Source organism: Lissotriton vulgaris, chromosome 8 (genome assembly GCF_964263255.1).
Source record: "Lissotriton vulgaris chromosome 8, aLisVul1.2, whole genome shotgun sequence".
In the NCBI taxonomy this organism is placed as follows: domain Eukaryota; kingdom Metazoa; phylum Chordata; class Amphibia; order Caudata; family Salamandridae; genus Lissotriton; species Lissotriton vulgaris.
The window spans coordinates 890623409-890640882 of record NC_141696.1 but is presented as its reverse complement, the minus strand read 5'-3'; positions in this window follow the sequence as shown (position 1 = coordinate 890640882).

Below are 17474 nucleotides of genomic sequence, written 5' to 3'. Positions count from 1 at the left end.
ATATCTCCAGCCAGCATTGTTGGTACTGTATGAGAGAAGTTTAGATACTTCAAACTTTCCTTGTAACTCATTGATGAAGGAATTATTCTCTTCTGGTGATAGAGGTCTGCAGGACCTTTGTAAATTTGGGATTCCATGATTGCTCCTATATTGATCCCCTGATTTACTGGGATGGTGAAGGTCCAAGTTCTTTTGCGCCCGTTTTAAAAGGATATGAAGATGCAGAGCCTATGACCACCATGGATTTGGCATTGTTTGGGTTCACTTTTAGTCAACTGTGGCTCAGACACTGATTCACATCCTGGAAGCTAGCACAGGAATGTTGTGTATTCTCCATGACTAAGCCAGGAGCTTCAACAAAAACTGAGTTTTGTGTGCTTCATGGAAAACAAAATTTTTATCAGAGACTTCATACATATTTTGAACACTGTCAAGGTGATTGATAAATCCTATGGATTACCACATGCTAGTGCTTCGGCACAGGTTAGTGGTGTTATTACTTGTCACCTTCCCAATAGAGAACAAATGAAATTGCCCCAAACCCTGATCTTCAAATGTGTTGCATACCTGCTGCACACTAGTGGACCACCTCAGACACAATCTGAGGTAACAATGGCATAATTTTATGAATGTAATGAGCAAATTAGATGTAATGGGACCACTTTAGGGTGTCTTAAAAGTGGGCTTTACGGGTGAGGACACACAAAAAAACGTCAGTAACCGAATGTTGGTGAACAGACACAGGTCAAATTTTCCCTGCTCCTTTGTGTTATAAATCACTGCAGCAAGATTGCATATCTATGGTGTTAAATTTAATCAGTTTCTGCATAATCTTTAATGACAGCTATCAAACGATATACAGATCAACAAGATAGAGAGGACTAGGTAAGCTAGCCCGTATCCCCAGTATTATATATATAAATCAATGTGGGCTAGCTAGTTTAAGGGAAGGAGTATTTAAGTGACTCAGGTACGTCAGCAAATGGATAAGGAAACGGCACTGTTTTCCTTAGAAAGCCCTCACCCACCGACCTAGTCGGTGGCATGCTTCATCATCGGGCCCACCACAGTGGCACCGAATGTGCCCCGGGTGTGCTACAACGCCAGGTGACTGCGGAGCTGGTATATTGCTGAGTGTGCAGTGAAGGGGTGTGATAAGAACAAGTTTATTATAATTTTGCACTTTTTCACATTTCTCTTTGGTCCTGAGGAAAGCCAGCTTAAAATTAAAAGGCACTGGCTGAAACATGTAGACCACACTGGACGCCGGAGGTCATTGCAACACTCCTTTAAACGTCCCTTTGCCTTTTTAACCTGCTAACAGAGGCCCAGTTTATTAAATATTGTTAACCCTCGGGTGCTGGGACCTCTCGTATAGCATTTTAAACTTCACCTATCACACCCCTTCACTGCACTCTCAGCAATATACCAGCTCCGCATATATACCAGCTCCTTCCCTTAAACTAGCTAGCCCACATTGATTTATATAGCTATCAAACGATATCAGCTGTTTTTCTACCTATTGACATCAATGATGTAAGAAAGGATATATGTTAGAATAACAAGCCAAAAAATATTGTGCTATGACAAAATCATAATTACTTCATATGGCAATGGTTCTCACAGGACTCGTTCAACATATCCATACAGCATATGGTGCCAGATGTACAATGCACTGGTCACAAAACACTGCTTTGCAATTTGCAGTATTTTGCAAACCAACTTATGTACTAATATGTATTTTCACAAAACATGAATATTGATAAGGTAGGTCACAGTTTGTGACCCACTAGGAATCCCCGCCATCACAGGAAACCACTGCCTACTTGTTAGACTTGGCGCCATTGGTGTGAGTCTCCCTTCCACTTTTTGCAGTTGCTTCATCTGTTTTTGCTGATCTAGATGCTTTGGGCACTTTGCCACTGCTGTTCAGTTCTACAGTGCAAATGCTCCCTACAGTAAATAGTTGTATGGATTAGTGATTCCATGATTTGTTATTTCATTTACTTCTCCGTGCCTAGTACAGTGCACCATGTGTGCCCAAGGACTGTAAATCAAATGCTGCTGGTGGGTTTGCAGCACTGATTGTGCCACCCACAGAAGCAGCTTGTAAAATGTGGCTCAGGCCTGCCATTGCAGAGCCTGTGTGCAATCTGGGACAACCATGTCGACTTGGCAAGTGCACACACTTGCCAGTCCCTGAACCTTCCCTTTTCTGCATGTTAGTCATCCCTAAGGTAGGCCCAAGGTACCCCTGTCGGCAGGGTGCGTTGTATGTGAAAGGCAAGGCATGCCCTGATGTGTATGGCATTTCCTGATAGTGAAATACTGCCAACTTAATTTTTCACTATTGCAAGGATATCGTTTCCCAAAGGCCAGAATGAGCAGTTTGATTATAACATCTTATAAACATAACTGACCCAGGGAACAAGATAGGAAATTAAGCTTAGTATGCCTGAACTCAGAATGTTAAAGTGCATATTTTAGTGTGGGTGATTTTAACATTCTGTGTTTAAAAATACCACTATTTGAAAGTAGGTATTTTCTGGCCTAACCATCCAGTATGCCTCTGCTAGGTTTGTGTATTGCATGTCTGGCTTGTGAGTGACAAAAGCTGGGAGAGGGCTGCGGCTCCATCAGCCTGATGAGTCTGGTCTGGGTTGAATGGGACCTGGGTTGAATGTAGAGTAGGGGGAGGAAATGTCCTTTCACCTGCCTGGGCCAGGTCTGCTTTCAACAATGCTGTTTTCACCTCCTGCCAGGAAGCTGCACCAGTGAGGACAGCACTGGTTTTGGCTGGGTACAGACACTCTCTGCCTTTGGAGACAAATAATTTGTGTGTATAAAAGGGGGACCCAGAACCCAGAACTTTATATCACTTCTGAGAAATCAAGAGGAACCTTTGCCAAGGAGAAGAACCAGAGAAACTGAAGGAGTATTCCTGCCCCTGTGCTGTTTCCTGTTTGGGGTTGGCCTGCAGTGGTTGCTTGCAGCCAAGGAAAGGAGAAAAAGGACTTTGCTTTGTCACCTACTTGAAGTACAGATCTCCAAGGGCTTGAACATGAGCTTGCCTCCTGTCTGATGTCTCATGGAAACAAAGACTTCACCACCAGCTCCACTGAATTCCCTTGCTGGAATTCCAACCTGCAAAGAGCTACCTGCTGCTGCTTAGGACCTCTAGAGACTGTTTGTTGTTGGGAGCTGGAAGATTGACGCAACGCTGAAGAAGCCTGTCGCATTCACACTGATTCCCGACGCATTGCTGAGTCATGGAGAAGACGCGTGCCGCATTCGCCCTTGTCTCCGATGCATTGCCGAGCTTCGGAGAAGCGCGCCGCATCCACACCGGGTCCCTACGCATCGCTAAGAGATCCGTTGCAGTACCTGCCGTGCGGCTGCAAACGTTCACGCATCGACCGATTGTCGCATTGCAACAAGCCACCATTCTGTCGCATCACACCTGATCGTCGCCACTCATCAAGGCATATCTTGTTGCATCGTAACCAGAGCACAGTAAGAAACTGATGCATCCCTCCTCTCCAGTAAGGAACAGATGCATTGCCACCCCTGCACTGCAGTAAGGAACAGGTGCGCCGCCTCCCCGGAAGCAAGGAACTGACGCATCGCCTTCCCTGCGACCCGTTAGTTTGTTTTGCATAACGTATCTAAGGTACTTTGTGGGAAAAGTGTTGCATTTACAACTTGCATTGAACTGCACTATTTCTACCATTGAAGAGCCTATTTTTGATACTATATCGTGGATTTTTGCTGTTTGGTCTTGTTTAGATAAAGAATACTTATTTTTCTAAACTGGTGTGGTGTTCATGTGAAGTGTTTTCACTGTGTTACTGTATGTGTTCACAAATGCTTTACACATTGCCTCTGAGATAAGCCTGTCTGTTCGTGCCAAGCTACGAAGGGGGTAAGCAGGGGTTATTTTAGGAGTGTATCCCCCTTATCCTGACTAGAAGCAAGGGTCCCTATCTGGACAAAAATGCAAACTATTGCCAATTTGAGACCTCCATTTCTAACACTACTCTAAAAAAATATTTTATTTCAACATTCTTAAAGGGGAAGGTTTTCTTGGGGACATCATGTTTGTGAATGCCTTACCTTTCAGTGGTCAGTAAACAATATATGTTTTACGAACAGAATTTGGCCACAAAACATTAATGCATACCAATCCAATTCAGTATTTGTAAGGTACGCCCTAAACATGCCTCTTCCAAAAACCCAATCAGTATTTGATTGCAAATCTAAATTGCAATTTGGTAGCATGTAATTGAATCTCAATTAAAATTACAACCACAAAAAAGCTACTTACATTGGGCCCATGGTGAAGTCACTAAATGAAACCAATGCTTTATATCACTGCAAGAAAAACATGCCAAAGTCTCTTCTCCAAGGACATTAATTTAATGTTGCCACATAATACTTTACAAAACCATATTTTCCTGAGCCTTAGTAGACAATTTCGCAAAAAACTGTAGAGTATCATTTAGTATATTTTACAATTGTTCACTTTGGTGTGCACCACTGATTGTTGCACGCTTTTATTACATCACATTTCGGGACTGTTCCTAACCAGCAAACTGGCTAGTCTGGTCCTCAAAAGGTGTCCAATATTCTTCTTCTTCTGATGAGACCATGGCGTCATACTAATGATGGAAACATAGTTAACAGATTCTACTAGCAAACTGAAACATTCCCTAAACTGAGTTTAGATCCAGACATATAATGCTGCTATTTTAATAAAAAGGGTTTTGGTTGTTTATCTGTAAACATACCATTTCAATTGTCTGACACCCATTTTAATGTCTATGTTTGTTTCTACACACTTGGGACACCCTCCAATGTTTTTGGGAAATTATCTACTGATCCCATATATTTAGGTAATATATTTAGGGGCATATTATCAAGAACGGCGTTACAATTATCGTTGGTTTACTGGCAGAAAACTGCGGCTAATGCGGCGCTAATGGGCTTGATAATATGTAATTGAGAATTCAAAAAGAAGCCCATGTTCAAACCAGAACATGGACTTCTATTGGAATTCTCAAGGGCATATTAGCAAGCCCATTATCGCTGTTTTAGCTGAAGTTTTCTGCCGCTAAACCAGCGATAATTTTAAACACCGTTCTTGATAATATGCCCCTAAATGAGTACCTTGAGAACCATTGTTATACGAAATAATTATATACCCAGGTTTGCACGGGCGTATGGGCTGCTCTTGTTACAAGAACATAACAAAAATATGATGATTGACTACCAAAACTCTTGGGACGGCAAATGTATATAGATATGCATACTTTTCTATTCCGAGCTCCACATCTACTTACCTTAAAGATAAATGTATCATGAAAGTGCATACATGTGGAGTTAGTGGTAGAAATCTATTATTATTCATATAAATAAATTGTGATGAGCAAGTATTTTCCTTTATTTTAATGCTACCATTAATGGGTTACAATAAAATCATAAAATTGAGTTAGGTGTATTCCCATCTTCAAATCATTTCTGTCTCTGCATTGTTCACAGCGAACAAGTGAATTGTAACATTGTGCATGCTTTGCTGTGTAATGTTATTCAATGTCATGTTATGTGAGAGTGCATATTTCAAATTTTGTGCACTTTTGAAGAGAGTTTGAACAAGCCATCACTTAGAAATAGAGGAACTATTTCTCGTAATAAATGGTCAGGTCTTTATTACCTTCCTGAAGCCTTACAGGCTTCTCAGTGAACACTTATTCTACAGCAGGGGTCTCCAAACCGGTCCTGGAGGGCCGGATCCATTCCAGATTTTTTGGATATCCCCATTGAGATACATATAGTAATTTTAAAAATCTGGCATGGATCCGGCCCTCCAGGACCGGTTTGGAGACCCCTGTTCTACAGCATTGCCTGCAGCACAATGAAGGTTCAGCTTCCTCCTCGGACACTCCTTGTTCAGGTGTAACAAATTCACAGAGGGTTCATTAAATATTACTTTAATGTCGCCACCAAGAGACATGGGCATTTTTCATTCATGACGATGGAATTTGCTCAACATTTTTTTATGCGATTCGGTTGAGCCACCTTAATGATCATGGCATCCTGGAAAGTTGTGCTGAAATAACTTGTGAATTAACATTTTTAGCACTTGGACAAGAGGGGTTGAGGTTGAAAAAGAAAATACTGAAGAGGTACCCACAGTTACCTGCTTCCGTTCTTTATAAATATATGTAAATATGTATTGCGCTCCAAAAAGACCAAAACAAAACCACTGGGCAAATTGTAATTATTTTAATACAAACAGGCACGTTTTTGGCAATGACCTTTCTCAATGCTTGCTTGAAACACATTAACAAACAGGTGGTGGCTTTTAAGTACAACTTTTGTATTCCCATTGGATGATTGTTAATGAGACGTGATGAAAGGCCGCTGCCGTCCTGATAGTAATTCAATGGTTCTGGCGGCCATGTCTATTAAGTTTATTTTTCACATTTCAAAATTAGTAACACCCACATTGTGCTGATTTTCCCAATGAGGCCAGTGATGTCAAATAAACCATTACTCCTTTTATAGGTGCACAAAGTTAATGATACGTACAAAACGTCTGCCATGTTTTAGCAGTCATTTTCCATAATAGTAGCCACTTACAGCTTGTGTTTTAATGCTTCATAGTTCAGTTGTTGAATCAAGATATGCCCCCCGTCACAGGCACATTAAATAATTCTATTGGCACATAACCACAGGAATCTGTTGAATGGCCAACATTCCAACATTGTCAATACAAGTTGGTGGGTTGCTCCTTCCAGTATTGCAATATGGCCACGCAGCAGTGTATGATTAATCATAGAGCCAGTCGTTATAGTTAGGTCTGTTGTGCAATAGAAAGAGCATTTTTTTAAATTGCTAATAACTTTAGTCCCATTTCACAAATTTTCACAAAACTTAAAAAAAAAAAAATCATCCACCTCAGCTTCTTTCTATGATGTTTTGGGGGGGATCCCTTAAAAGGAGGCCAAGAAAAAAAGGATGGGGGGTCACAGAAAACACAATACCCATGCATTTTCCATAGACTTCTTTTGACAAGGCTACAGCAAAACCTGCTGACTGAAGTTACACCAAATTTGTCAGGAAGCTTCATTTTGGCCAACAGATTGTGCTTTTTGTCATTTAGTGTAGTTTTGAGAAAATAAGGGTCAAAGTAATTGTATTTCTAGATGGTTGGGACCACGAGCATCCTGTGCGAGTCCCTTAACAGCTTCAATTAAAAAATGGAGCCCTCTGATTGATCAAGAGACCCATGTATCCCTTGAGCCTTAACACTCTTGTGGGAGAGAGAGACTCCCGTGAGGTCCGCAAGCAATTTGATTGGCTGGTTGTTGGAGGATTGGAAATTAAAAGGCTGCCTTTACTGTTTACTAGGAAAAATTGGAAGTTTTGTGGAAATGAAGTAAACAACTATTTAAGTCGACATCAGAAAAGCATCCTGTCCCCCTAGATTTTGAGAGGAGGTCTTTAAAATATAAGTAAAGTGATTGAAAGTAAATGTTTATTGTTCTTAAAAAAATACAATCTCACAGGATTCTCAAGGATGAAAAATAGTTAAAAGGAGTAGGTGAGTTGTCATTACACTCTACTAGGAGAAATGCATATTTTGCCCCTTATGATTGAGAGGAGGTGTGTGAGATATAAGTACTGGGATGGATAGAATTTCAATTATGTTTTTAATAAACTGGTACGATCTTGCGAGAGTCTTTGGGGATCGTGAAAAATAGGAAGGAGTTGGTGATCTTTGAATGCACTCTGGAATGCTCACTTGTTACTGTAGGAAGGAGTCTTACTGAATATTGTAATAATCAGAATCTAACTGAACACATGAAAAATAACTTTATGCAACACTTTAATATAAAAGTTATGACTCCTCAGTCTTGTGAGTGTCCTGAGAGTGTCGCACGAGTGGCTCACAAGACTCTTGTGAGAGTAAATAATCAATTTAAAAATAGATTTGTATGGTGAAAACTGATGGCATACATTATCTCAGAAACTGATCACTTTTTTTATTATAATTACCGCTTTAATCTAAAAACACATACAAAGCTCGTCAAATCTTTGCCATTACATTATAAATGAACTGGCCGGGAATATTTCTCAATGTGACAGTTACATTAACTGAGGAGATAAGTAAGCTCAATAGAAATATTATACTCAGATATCATTTATAAGACATATTTCGCAAACTGTCACCCTTGCCTTTTATGTTACAATACAAAGTAATTCCCTTTCAAAATTATATGCACACACTGGATATATTCTTCAGCCCTTCTACCATACATATACACAAAAAATATTTAATTTACTTTTAAAAAACCCTAGGAATTCACTGAGAAAATCAAAAGTTAAAGTAACAATACATTTAGGTGTGATAAAAAAATTTCAATTAAAAAACACCACCGAAAAACCAAGGTTAAAGTAATGTTATAGTTTGGTGAATTTTCAATGACAACATTAACATTTTGGACCAAAAAACCCCTCCGAAATTCACCAGTTATAGTCTGCAGCGCTAACTATTTCTTGCGCCCCCGCCATGCACCGCGCATTACCTCATATACTACATCCCTTATGCCAAGTTCTATGAAATCTTTTATGACATCACTAAGGACATCTCAAAACACATCACAGATGACTTCACTGGTGACATCACTGCTACCAATAATGATGAATTTCTGTGTTTTTTATTTCAAAATGTTAATGTTGCCATTGAGAAATTCACCAACTGTAACGTTACTTTAACCTTTGTTTTTTTCTTTGAATATAAATATTCAGAGTGTCACTGGTGTTGAGGGTGCTCTATATAGGAGCTACTATCCACCTAAATTTGGGAACAACCCAGAGTTCTCTACTTTCTATTTTACATAATTTATTCATCCTTCTAAGCCTGAAAGAGTGTTGTTTTGACTTATACTGAGTGCTCCCTTGTGTCTGGAAAAAACTATACCTCTTTGAAATATCTCTAATGAGTGTGTAACATGTGTCTGGGGGTGTTTATATGCATTCCAGGTTGCCAGGTGTGGTGGCTCAATGGACTAACTCCTCCACTGCAGGGGACTGTGTTCAACCTCATGGTCACAGGTTCAAATCCCTGCGGGTCCACTCAGCCTTTCATCCATCTGAGGTCGATAAAATGAGTACCATTGATTTGGGTAACTCGAAACATCTGTTATTCAGTGCCAAAATACCTCCTGGTGAACTTGTGCTTTTACAAATGCACATGTTATGTTTGGATGGACTTTTCCAATCCAAAGCTGACATACTGTGCCTGGAGTGGTAAAAAGGCTCTTATCATTTATAGCTTGGCATTTATGGCACTTTGCTAATCCAATGCTTAAAGTCTGCTGTATGAATGACACTGTACTAATCCTATGCTTAAAAACAGACATTTGAGATGAGCAGATTCATAGTGTCACTTGTGTTTCAGGGTGCTCTATATAGGAGCTTCTCTCCGCCTAAATTTGGGAACTACCCAGAATTCTCTGCTTCCTATTGAACACACATATATATATATATACATATATATATATATATATATATATATATATATATATATATATATATATATATATATATATATATATATATATATATATATATATATATATATATATATATATATATATATATATATGTATGTGTGTGTGTGTGTGTGTGTATATGGTATATATTTTATACACACACATAAATACAAATATGTATCAAACAAAAAATCCAAGAACTTGAGTGTTTATCAAAGAAAATCTCAAACTCCACAACTTAACATATAATGCTTTATTTACTGTGACATGTTTCTCCCGAAACGGGGCTTCGTCATGGCCAAAACATAGTACAATGTGCCACATTACCTTATAAAATAAAACCAGGGTCGGCTATTCCATAGACATAACAGACAGATAACCAAAATAACAAAACCTTTTCGTCTCAGCATGCTTTTCAGAAAAATGCAGTAAATTAAGTGATTATGTTCTACAGGTTTTCATAATTGTTACTAAATTCATTTCAAAGTGAAAAAATAATTAAACAGTCCAATTTAGCAAATATTTAGGAGCAAGGAAACAAGGCTTAAATTCAGCATGCTACCAATGTAAAATGATGAATTGTGTCTGCTGATATTTTATTAATAATGGCAAGTGCCATAATATTTACACAATTCAAGCAAAAGATAAATACAGTACACTTGTACGTGACAAAACCAGCCCAAAACTTCCACTTTTTGTCCAAGACCGAACACAAAAACCAGGAAAAGAAAAACAAACACACCGGATATTGATTTATAGTGATAGCTGTCAAGTATCCCAGTAGTCAATTAAATCACAGGTTTTATAGATGCAAATCTGATGTGGTTGACTGTACTGTACGGGGGTGGGGATGAGTCAAGCCAAGTGGCTAGAGTGCAAGCTACCTTCTTAGCAGCCTTATACATTATTTGCACCTATCATAGATTTCACAAAGTCAGGTCTAGTCTTTCTCACCAAAAGGTAACAGAAAAGCTAATATCAATACGTTAGCACAGTACTAATCCAATCTTGGTACAGGTAATCCCCGCTTCCTTATATAAACACAATCTGTTAAGAAAATTTATAAAAATGCAGACACAGAACAACATTAAATAATACATATTTTACAGACACAAATCACATAATCAAAAAAGGGAGAGAGAGAGACAACAGTAAACTAGACTAAAAGGACTTGTCCTATGTGGCATCAGCTGATATGCACCTGTAGCTCCTAGTCCACATTGAGGCCTCCTGGGGATTTTCTATCAAGCTGGATAATGTATTCAGATTTCAGTAGTATAAGCTTCTTCTCCCTATCTCCACCACAGATGTTATGCAGGATACTGTCAATGCCAAAATTATATAGTAAGTCAGCATAGTGGTTATGAACTTTTGCCAAGTGTCTTGCCACTGGGTAACTCACATCCATATTGTTTATGGCTCTATAATGTTCTTACACTCTCTTTTTCACTGGGCAAATAGTGCTTTCCAAATAGCTCAGACCACATGAACAAACAAGAGCATATATCATGAAATCATTCCCATATGTTACAAACTTGTAAATGTAGTGTGTGCAGCATGTGGGTAGTGTATACTCTTTCTTGCTTGCGGTGGTAAGAACTTACCAGGATCTGTTTTAGTCAGGTGCCAATTTTTATTAACAATTTTTCTTAAGGTGCCTGAATCACTGTTAAATGTGGTGAATAATCTGACTGCATGTGGATCCTGTGTTCTCTTTTCCTTCCAAACATGTAGGTGTTCCGTGGGTGTCAAGGCTGCCTTGTTGCTGGCATCTCTTAAAACTTTGTATGGGTATCCTCCTGCCCTAAATCTATATGCCATTTGATTCTCTTCAGCTATGAAACTGTGTCTGGTACTGCATGCTCATTTTTCCCTACAATATTCTTCGTATGGGATACTCCATATTAATTTATGTGGATGGTGGCTGTTAATATGGAGAATTCTGTACCCTGCCATCTTGTTACAAAACCAACTGGTTTGTATTTCCACATTGATGACTTTAACAGAGACGTCAAGAAAATGCATCTCTGTACCATGAATCTTATGTGTGAAGGATAGATTCAAATTGTTCTGTGAGATATGTGTTAGAAAAATTTGTAACTCTGCTGTAGGACCATACCATATCAGAAACAAATTGTCTATGTAACAAGTCAATTAAGTGATGTGGCGAGTTCATCTCTCATTCTCATCCGTCCAAGTTTGCTGTTCCTCCCACCAACCCATGAACGTGCAGGCATAGCTTGAAACAAAGCAGCTTCCCATCGCAGTCCCCACCAGCTGGTGATACCAGACATCATTGAACACAAAGAAATTATTTTCTAGGCAGAAACAGGACATTTTCAGTAACATCGTAGAATGATCATATTTATGTAGTGGCTTATCGCTAAAGAAATGCCTAGATCGTGATTGATGCACTTAAACAAAAATACCACGTCAAGGGTGGCAAAAATGTAGCTGGACTGCCAGTGTATTTCAGAGATTTTAGTGATAAAATCAGTGCTGTCTCCGGAATACGATGTTAAAGCAAGCACATATTAAAGGAAGTGAAAATCAAGATAGGTTGATGTCTGCTCTAAAAGACTACCATTGGCTGAAATAAAGGGTCTCCCAAGGCGGCTCGGTCTTACTCTACTTGTGTATCTTAGGTAACATATGGAAACATAGGGCAATCAGTTTCTTTACATAGAGGAATAGATATTCATCTGTACTCAACAAATCCTTCAGTTTCCACTGATCCAATAAACCATGGACACTGCTGATAGCTAATGTGTGCTTCTCTCAGATATTTATTAATATCTCAAATGACCATATTGACCCATTTAGCAGTGGGCTCGATCACAATACTCTGATCTTTTGATAGGGTGATAGGGTCGAGAAGGCGTTTCTCTGTCCCTTAGTTAGATTTGAGCCAAAACTGCTCACAAAATTCTTCCATAATGCTATGAGGTCGTGAATCACCACCTCATGGAATATGTTAATCAGGTCATGAGAAGTATTCGGGTCACACCATGACTTGGGTCTAATATGACTTGGGCTAGTGTCATGTAGCTCAAAGTTCAAATATGTCAGTAAATCCCTCTCTGATAACTCACTCATGGTTCCCTCCTCCTGCAAATCTACCAGGGCCCTAAGGCCTGGGATGTCCCCCAGACTTAAAGACTCATAGATGGTGTCACGAACTGGGGCGATTGTAATATATTGCTCTTTTCGCATGCTGAATAAAAACTTTTTTCAATTTCAATTTGCGAATAAAAAAGAAAAAAGAAATGCGTTCTCCACAATTGTCCAGATTCGCAGTGGGGAGAAGTAACAATTGTTTATCAGGTATGTGATGTAAGGTTAATGATAGTGAATTGATTCTCACCCATTACCGCTTCTTGGTCTGCCTGGTGTTTTTACCATGAGGCATGCTGTCTTTTCCTGTATCCACTTCTTCTTCTTGTCCCAAGTAGGCTGTTATAGTTAGGACCATGTGTCATTAGGAAAAGCGTTTTTTGACTTGCCTATATCTTTGGCACCTGTTGACGAATCTTCACAAAGCATTCTAAAAAGACGTTTCTGTTGATTCTTGTTGTCCATAGAAAGTTTCAGGGCTATCTGTCAAGCAGCTTTTCATGTTAATTCCCATAGTAGCCTTGGACATGCCTGCAGCTCGAACCACTGGGCAGAATTGCACAAAATTACGAAGAAAGGTAGATGTTGGTTTGCAGATTACACTTTCATTTATTTGGTGTAAATCCACTGAGTGGTTGTTGAGAAATTTAAGGAAATGTAAATTTGTTTATCTGAGATCATGACAACTTCACAAATAATGACAAGCTCATGCAGAGATCTGCAGAGCTCTGATTTGCTGCCAATACTTTAACCAGGAAGTGTTGGCAGCCATCTTGGTACTCAGCTTCAGCTTAGACCCAAAAACACGTAAAAAAAGAAATGGGGGCAGGGTGTGAATACCCTGACTCTCTAGCTCTGGTTGTGAGGTTCCAGGGGGAGGCCGCAAGGGGAAAAAAGCTTTTAAAACAAAATTGCCTCAAATTTGGGCTAAAAAAAAAACAAGGTGGCTGCCGCAGTTGCTTTGAAAATGCCCTTTGAATGGAATAGGTCCTGGGGTCATTTTAAAAAAAATAAATAAATGGGCAAATGGGGTCCCCCTATGGATGCTCTTTGTGCCCAAGGAACTAGCACCTCCCACTGCATTTATTTTACTTAGTGGCGGGGGCCGTGCAGACCCCCCCTCCATGGGCTCTTATGAGCCCCAGGAACCACCACCTCCCCGGAGCTTCATTTAATTATTGGATGGGGTCCGCACAGACCCCCCTCCTTGACTTGTACAAGCCACAGGGTCCACCACCTCCCTGGGGCCAAAATAACACTTTTAAGTGGCATGGGGGCTGTGTGGCCCCCTCTCAGGCTATATATGGCCCCGGAGAACACCTCCTCTCTGGGGCTGTCTGATGCAGATCAAAGAAGGGGTCTGTACGGCACCCTCCTGCAGCTATATATGGCTCTGGGGACCACCACTTCCTGGTATATCCCGGGGGAACCACCACAGGACATGGTGGCAGTTTGCTTCTTTTTAGCTGCAGCTGACAGCTCCCACCAAGCAATAGCATAAACTCCGCTTCCAGCAAGCGGGTGCTGTCAAAATGTTCCTGTTTGCTGGAAGCAGAGGTTTCATCTCTTTCCCTGGCCACAGAAATTAGGGTAGGAAAAGAGATCAAACAATTTCTCTCGCACACAGTGAGCTTCATTTTCAGCAGCTACCTTCGTGTGAGAGCAATGCCAGCTCCTGCAGGAGGCAGGGAGCCAGCAGGAACTGCAGGATCCTTGAGGCCTCCAGGGGAAAAGAGAAGCAAGAGGGAGAATAAAGGTCAAATATGACAGAGAGAGGCAGAATTAAGGACAGCAACAAGCAGAAAGAGGCAGAGTAAAGGTCAGCAATCAGCCAAAAGAGGCAGGATGAAGGTGATAAAACAGAAGAAAGAGGCAGGATAAAGGTGAGAATAGAGCAGAAAGAGGCAAAATAAAGGTCAGAAATCAGCAGTAAGAGGCAAAATAAAGTTGAGAAACTAATAGAAAGAGGCAAACTAGAGGTCAACAATGAGCAGAAAGAAGCAAAATAAAGGGTTGAAATTAGCAGAAAGAGGCAGATTAAAGGTCAGCAACGAGCAGAAAGAGACAAAACAAAGTTGAGGAATGAGCAGAAAGAAGCAACATGAAGATAAGAAACAAACAAAAAAAGGCAAAATAAAGGTCAGACACCAACAGCTAGAGGCAAAATAAAGGTGGGAAATGAGCAGAAAGAGGCAAAATAAAGGTCAGCAAGCAGCAGAAAGAGGCAGAGAAAATGTAAGGAGCATGCATAAAGAGGCAAAATAACAGGCAGAACGATCAGAAAAGAGGCAACACAGAGAGGTGGAGTGAGCAGAGAAGAGGTAGAAAAAGTAGCCGAAAATAAGCAGAGGAGGCCCAAAACCAAAGGCAGTAGAGGGTAGAGGACTGCAGGCAAGCTGGACGGGAGGACCGACACAAGGGGAGGTGGCATGAGGACCTGCTGCCGTGTGTCCCCTTTTTTTACCACACACCCACTGACAGACCTACGAATACACTCACCATCCACTCACAGGCCCACTCAAAGACTCACTGACGGACACACACAGACACTCAATCCATCAATCATTCTTTAATTTGCCAAACAGGCCTTAAAGGGCACGGGGAAAATACAACATTGGCAAACCTACTAAAACAATATCATTAAGAGAGAAAACACCACAGTTCAGACATCGGTACAATAAAAAAATTGGTGTTGCAGCAAGATAATTTGTCTTCAAATATCAGCAAACAGAAATAAATACATAGCATATTCATGTAAATAATTAAGTGTTCAAATTATCAATGTTCCAAATCAATCCAAAATAGCTTTATTCGATTTGAAATATAAATCAAAAAAGCACAATTTATCATGTACAATTTCATACAACAACACACAAATAACATATACAAAAAATACGAGTTATAAAAACAAATAACTTCTTACAAACATGTTTAAAAACCGGGACTCATATTCCCCATTGTTTTCCTTGCATAAATAACATGTTTCAAATAAGTAACCACTGTGGACGTCAACATCTCATTTTCTAAGGACTGTAGAGCCAGAAATGCTGCGTAGCATTGTCTCAACTCTAGAATTTTTTTAATCAGCACAATGCATCTTTTTCTTAATAGAGAATAAAACTTACAGAATAAATAGATGTGCATAGTGGATTGCTGTGGTATATCATCACAAGGGCAGGGAATCCGATTTTTTTACCAGTCCTTTGTGTCCTGGAAACGAATAAGTCTATGAAAAGAACGTAAGTGGAAATGAGTCAACAGCATCCTATCATAGCTCCCAGATACATGTAAAGATATGACTGGGTACCATGACTGACCATACTGTCAGGCCTGGCAAAGTATTCTGGGTGTCCTATATCGCTGAGGACATTTTTTATATAATTTAACCAAGTAATAGAAGATGCCCTGTGCAGCCTTATACAATCATTAATAATGTCACAATTAAACCCAGTGTGAATTGTCGCCCATATCTTATGCCATAAGAGAATTGCTTCAATTTTAATCAGACCCGAGAGGTACTGGATCCCCAGTTCTGAATGGCAATTAAATGTAGCAGTGCTACTAGGAACCACCAATAAGTATCTTTAAAATGAGTTTTCAAAACATTGTAGCTCTTGTACATTTGTATGACCCCACATGCCCGAACTGTACATGGCAGTACTAAGACACTCAGCTTTATAAATTAGGGTTAATTCCGGGACTGGTCTCCTGCCTAGTCTTCTTGCGAAGTTGACCAGAGTACTAGTTGCTCTAGAGAACAGCAATTTCCTTGCCAACACCACTGGACACCAAGACCCTCTGTAGTCAAAGTGAATGCCCAGATACGGAAATCTGTTGGTGAATTCCACCTTGATATTGTTCATGTATATATCTTTACTTTTTACGATATTCTTGCCACATTTCATTATGTAAGTCTTAGTAATGTTTACTTCCATGCTCCTAGATTGCATGAATGTAGCAAAACTGGTCACAACTCTTTGCAGTCCTAATTGAGTATGGGCCATTAAAACCGCATCATCTGCGTATAGTAATGTGGGAATAGGGCATTTGTTAATAAAGGAAGGGCTTGCATGAATGTAGCAAAACTGGTCACAACTCTTTGCAGTCCTAATTGAGTATGGGCCATTAAAACCGCATCATCTGCGTATAGTAATGTGGGAATAGGGCATTTGTTAACAAAGGAAGGTCCTGGTATTGATGACTTAAAACCTGGCCAAGGTCGTTTATGTATAAAGTAAAAAGAAAAGGAGCGAGCACTCGACCTTGTCTAACTCCTTTTCTAATCGAGAATTTAGCTGTACACTCGCCCTGTTTTCCAAAACAAACATTTGCACCTGCACCTCGATAAGGCTGCCTCATGAAATTTATAAGAGGATGATCCACTTCGTCAGCAAGTATGTCCCATAGTCTATTGTGTCTCACACAATCATATGCGGAGCTGAATCCCACGAAGGCTAAGTACAACTTGCCTTGTTTAGCCTGTCTATATTTACCGATCACAAGGTTTAAATTTAACTCCTGTTCTATAGTCCCTAAACCTTGGCAAAATCCATATTGTAAGTTAGAAATGACAGCTGAATCTTCAGTCCAGGTCTGTCATCTAGGTAAAATAATGTGCGCAGTCACTTTCGTCAAAGAATCCAAGAGGGAGATCGGGCGGTAACATGTCGGTTTGTTATGTCTCACTTTTTAAACATCTGGACCAAAATTGAGTCAGATCAGGATGCAACAAATCACTGATGAAACAACTGTTAACAGTGGGCCCCACAGCAAGAGGTTTGATTTAAACACATATACCAGCAC